Source organism: Tasmannia lanceolata, unplaced genomic scaffold (assembly GCF_043159265.1).
Source record: "Tasmannia lanceolata isolate RefF3 unplaced genomic scaffold, GAP_Taslan_0.1 ptg000037l, whole genome shotgun sequence".
In the NCBI taxonomy this organism is placed as follows: domain Eukaryota; kingdom Viridiplantae; phylum Streptophyta; class Magnoliopsida; order Canellales; family Winteraceae; genus Tasmannia; species Tasmannia lanceolata.
The window spans coordinates 14,300,972-14,307,010 of NW_027518714.1; positions in this window are offsets into that span (position 1 = coordinate 14,300,972).

Sequence of the window (6,039 nt, forward strand, 5' to 3'; positions counted from 1 at the left end):
CAATTATGCTACTTCAAATTAGGTTTTTTTTTTTCCTGTTTTAGAGGGATCTTTTATGCTCTCCTCACTCTCACCCTCACAAGTCCATCCCACTCCACCCATCTCCCACAATTGGCCCTACTAATTTAAAGATGGAACACTTTAAATAATTTGAGATGTTTTAAAGTTTAGAAGGGGGTCTCAAAATTTAGAGATTATTTCAAGAAATGGGCAATATGGTAAATATGCTCTAATGAGGAGGGTAATAAGGTGGTATTGAAGGTGGAGGTAATGTTGTAATTCAGTGAAGAAAGAATCTAGGAAAGGTAAAGGCTGCAATAGAGAGCAGGGAGGTGGCTTTTTCTTTCTTGGACGGTTGCCAAAGAAATCTCTTTGTTTGACTTGGGGAAACCCTAAGTAGAGAGAAAATAATGGAGTTAGTTGCTTTTTGAAAAACACGGAAAGCAAAGCATCGTATTCTCTCATCACTGCTCAACTCCTTGTGAAAAGCCAGGCTCTTGTCTCCATGATAGGATACAATGGTCCCCACTGCCCCTAGTAACTTGTTCATCAGAGAATGACAAAGCCAGGGTACGTTAAGGGTATTTCTGTCATTTTCTTAATTGGGTAAGTTGGGTAATGACATGGGCACTCCTTGTTTTGAAATGACACTCCTCTCCTTGTTTTATATTCCTCTAATTAATGGTCCCCACTGCCCCTAGTAACTTGTTCATCAGAGAATGACAAAGCCAGGGTACGTTATGGGTATTTCTGTCATTTTCTTAATTGGGTAAGTTGGTAATGACATGGGCACTCCTTGTTTTGAAATGACACTCCTCTCCTTGTTTTATATTTCTCTAATTAAGTATTTTTTTGGTAGGTAAGCTGGTATTGGACCTACTGTAGTGAATTTAACCGGGTAGAACTCATCCCTAAAAGCTAGTCAATAATGAGAGGGTGCCCATTCCCTTATAACCCATCCCCATCCATTGCACTTATCCGATGTGGGACTATCTGCTTTTGCATGGAACCTCAACACCTGCTACATCATGGTTGAGATACCAAGCCCTCAAAAAAAATTGAGCTTCAGGCCCAACCCCTTCTCTAATTAAGCTATTAAAGCATGATAAAAAAAATTCAAAATATCAAAATTCACAAACAATATATCATTTCGTTTTCTTATGTTAATTAATGGTTTTCTTCATTATAAGAACGTATTTGCTAGGCAATTTCGTGGAAAGGCATTGGGTCCCTATCAGTTGGCCTGCAAATTTGAAAACCATTCAAGCATCTATAGAATTTATTCTCAACATGCCCATGTGAGGCTCTCACTAGATTGCAATATCTCTATACTAACTTATATATCTCATCATTAATTAGATTGCACATTTGTCGCTACTTAATTTTTTTATTTTACCATTTCCCTAGCTGCCCTCATCAAATACTTGCTAATTTGCTAACAAAGTGTGTCACGTTACTTGTATAAATATCAACTGCTCTACGTCTACAATTTCCTATATGGGAACAAAGTTTGGGTTCTAATAATTAATTTTGTTGGTGGGCGCATTTTTCAATAGGTATTAGAGAATATTAATTATAAGATAGATGTTGTCTATCACTCACATCCTTTACTCTTAGTCACGTGGTATATCGTTCATTCAACTCTTTGTCCTTGCCCTATACAAGTTTCTATTACACTTGCAGGTTTTATGCTTGTTTGTCTAGTAAGAAGAAAACCCGGAAATCTCCGACTGCCACTGCCACTGCAAGGACGAAGTCTCCTTACATGCATCTGTCATTGGTGCCGATGCCACTGCCACACCACACCAGAGTTCATAGTTATTGTGACTACCACAACGAATTCCGATGAAGAGATTGAAGAATGTTTGTTATATACCTACGTACATACAATATGTACTAACATATATAGTATATACTTTGAATAATCTTAATGTTCTCGAGATCATTGTATTAAGTATTAGAAATAAGAGAGTGTGAGTGGTGCTGGTTCCTAATATGAGGAATAAGATATAAGAAATTATTAAATTATGGAGCATTAGTTATTAGAGCCCCAACTATAACACTATCTTTTATTATAGTAAAGCATTTATCTAATCCCATTTTATTCCCAAATTAGCCCCAACCATTTGAATGCAATTTGCAACTATATTCATACAGTTCATGTCACATTCATGGCGCGACATGAAAGTGTGCTTTTTTCTAATTTATTTGATGTTAAAGTTGAACGCGTTTTTTTTCTTTCTTCTAGAAAATTAATCCCAATTTGAGGTTCGAAGGAATTGGAGGATAAATTGTGCAAGGCATCGCTTCCAATGGCACTGATAACTTTTTTGTATTCTCATCCCACTAATAGAACTTTTATCTGGAAAAGTGAGAGAGAAAAAAAGCATCTCATTTACATGTGAATGGAAATTAGATTATGGTTTGAACTTTGAAGATTGAACTCTCCACCAAGAATCTCTTAGCTTGTTTTGTTATCTTTCCTTCCCCTTTTCATATGATATTTCCTAGAGAATGACTGAGCTGAAAGTCACTTTTACTACCAATGGTAAAAGGCAAATTTTGGATTTTAAAGGGGCATTGGGGCATCTATGTGAAATCATGATCATTGATCTTGTAGAGCATCGTCATGAGACAAGCAACATGGTCGATCTTGTCCTGACCCTAGGGGTCATCTCATTCAAAAGATAAATTATTACTAGCTTTTCTTATGAGAACCATGAATGATCGAGGGCCTAGGAACATCCAATCAAGGTATTTTCAACGACATTTAACCCTACTTATGGTTTCTGTTTGGATCAACCGATCTGATCATGTAAACGAGGTTGAAATGAAGCCCAATAGATGTCTCTTCGGAAGGACTGTAAAAGTGATCACTCTCTTTTTAACATTCTACTATTGCTAACATGGACACATATTAGCAGTAACAAAGCCAATGTTGCACATGGCTATAGTAAAATAGAAGAGGGAAACGGTGCAGCTTAGGTTTTCCCTTTGGAAGGTGGTATTAACAGCCAAAATTTAACGCTTTCTTCACCAACTCTGCTTGTTTTGGTCTTATTCTATTGTTCAACTTCCCTTTTCATGTTTACCTTGAATTCCCTTCAAAGTTTCAAAAGACCATCCCCCGCTGAAACCCAAAATGGCACTCAACTCAAAATTATTGAACAATCCAAAATGTCTAGTGATCATTTAAATAGTTGACTCACGTGGTAAAAATTATCAAATCCCATCATACATAATTATAGAGTAATTATATACATTCAAATAGGAAAAACCATAAAGTTAAAAGTGAATCTTAGTCAAATGTATAGAAACAAAGCTGAGGCCATGTATGGAAAAAGTTGCTTGATGTTGAAAACAAGAATATATTATGTTATTGGTGACAAATGACAAGACAAGAGGTGATGTTTTAGGTTTCTTCAATGCTAGAAAGAAAGAAATCTAGATTAATTAGGTAGGTATCTTGTTGAAGATTTGAATAAATGCCATGCAAATGGAAAGCCTACTTGCCTGCCTAACTTCTTTTCTCTACCAATAAAAAGTAAAAGATTACCTTTCATCTGGGATACCTCTTGCTCACATTGAAATTTGTCTAGGCACCTACTAAATTTGGGAGAAATTATAATTAGAAGAAAATTATCTTTAAGAAGTTTGTTTAATACATCGAAAAAGTCACAAAATCCTCCTAATCCTAGTAGTATAAAAGGAGAAACCGTAGTCAGCCCCGGGGCCTTAGTGCACAATTCCGGGTTCACAAAAAGAGAAAAGTTAAGATCTAGCAGAAAGGGCATGTGGATGCTGATCTCGAAATGTAAAATAAGAAGGATCAGCAAGAATTTAGGGCAAAAAACTTAGAAACTATGTTTTAAAATTTACATCAAATTTTAGTGATATAATAATGGCTATAATAGTTTTGAAGAATGATAGAAGCAACGGCCCTCTTTATGCAAGGGCTAAAGAAGGGCCCTTGATTAGATCCATGTCATTAAGTGCAACCGAAGTCAGTTTCACAACCAACTTGAAAAATAATGTGGATCTATTCAAGGGTCCTTCTCCGTCCCCTGCATAAAGAGAGCCCTTGCATCTATCATTCCTCAATAGTTTAATATTGTTCTTAGTTAATGTTTTTCAAATTGCTTTAATATAATTTCTGCAAAAGAGTTTAACTTGTTATGTTGGGAAATCTACCGAGTATAATCCAATTCCATCGTGTACAAACAAACAGACTGTTTGGGTTCCACGCAAAAGTAAATAGTCCCACATCGGATGAGTGAAATGGATGGGGAAGGGTTATAAGGGAATGGGCAACCTCCCTCTAATGGCTAGCTTTTAGGGGTGAGTTCTACCCGATTAGATTCCTAACACGGAATAGTAAAAAGAAACAAACCACAAGATGAACACCGAGTTTTTTACCTAGTTCGGCCAAGATCGCTATGCCCACGAGTAGGGTGGTAAACGAGCCGAGCCGAGCCGAGCTTGGCCAGGCTCGGCTCGGCTCGGTCAGGCTCGGCCAGGCTCGCGAGCCTTACCGAGCTTGGGTTATATTATGTTCACACCCCACATCTTCCCTGGACAGCCCTACTAGTGTGATTTGACTACTTTTTTTACACTATGGGGGGTGGTCCTAGTAACAAATGGGGTTCCAAAAATGAAGTGACATATTTTGCCCCCCCTCCCCCTTCACTCCATGGACAACCCTTTTAATGTATATATTAATATATAATATATATATTTAAATATATTAAATTCTTAACGAGCTTTAACGAGCCGAGCCGAGCTCGAGCGAGCCTCCGAGCCCGAGCCAAAATTGACACCCTTACCCACGAGCGAGAACACAATCTTCAGCTACGAGAAAACAAAATACAAGGATTATAACAAGATTAATGCGCAAAAACATAAAATCGCAAACCACAACTCTTACCTAAGATTGCACACAAGGATAACCCGAGAGGGAAAAAAAAACCATGAAGAAAAAACCCGAGAAAACCCAAGAGAAAACTCAAGAGGAACCCAAGAAAAAACCCTCTTTCTCGCTCCTCTCTCTTCTCTCTTTTTCTCTCTCTCGTATCCAAACTTCTCGCGCACAATTTCTCATTTTGTTTAGGTTTTATGCAAAAACCCTAAACTAACCAAGTTTTCCACCATAACTATGTTTTAGTTGATTTAGGAAATCCTATATGGGAAACAAGGCAAGTTTCCCAATAGTTTCACCTCCGTCGCAACTAAATGTGTCAACCATAAATCAACCACTCACTCTTCTGTGAAGGGCTGAGATTAATAAACATACGTTTTAGTGAGATTAATCTCAGCCCCTTCACAAGAAAGTGAAAGGATGATTTTGGGCAATGCAACTTTAGTCGCGATGGAGGTGAATCAGCCTTCTTGAAGTAATTTTATTTGTAAATAATTAAGCACAATTTTTGGTGGCATCTAAAGGGACCCATAGTTAGGATTTCAATTCTAAGCACAAAACACACACAAACAAATGCCCCCAAAAGAATAATGCCAAGAGCAATCGGCAATGGCCAAAGTAGTGAAACTGGTGGCTCTTCAAGACAACCTTTCATTATAGATAGCTTATAATTTCAAGAAGCACCGTCCGTGCATTAAGGTAAAGTGTATCCAAATTCAAATCACAACTAACCACTTTAATTACTTTATTATATTGGATAGATTGAGAAATCTCTCTCTCTCTCTCTCTCTCTCTCTCTCTCTCTCTCTCTCTCTCTCTCACATAGAAAAACCAATGTCATTCCCTGTTTATTTACGCAATCTGTTAATTATTCTCCAAAAAGAACAAGGATTACCTACCAAAAGAATAATAATGATACAAATATAAGGAACTGTTCTCCTCCATTGACTATCTACGAGCTTAATTAACTCTAATGGATGTCTCTTTCTTCTTCTCACTGATTTGCATCTTATTTTTTATTAACACATGCATGTGTAGAGAACTCTATCCGAAGATTAGGGGCCTCTTTGCTTTTAAAAATCCTTATTTGACCAGCATGTAGTTGGAGAGATTGAGTTCATATG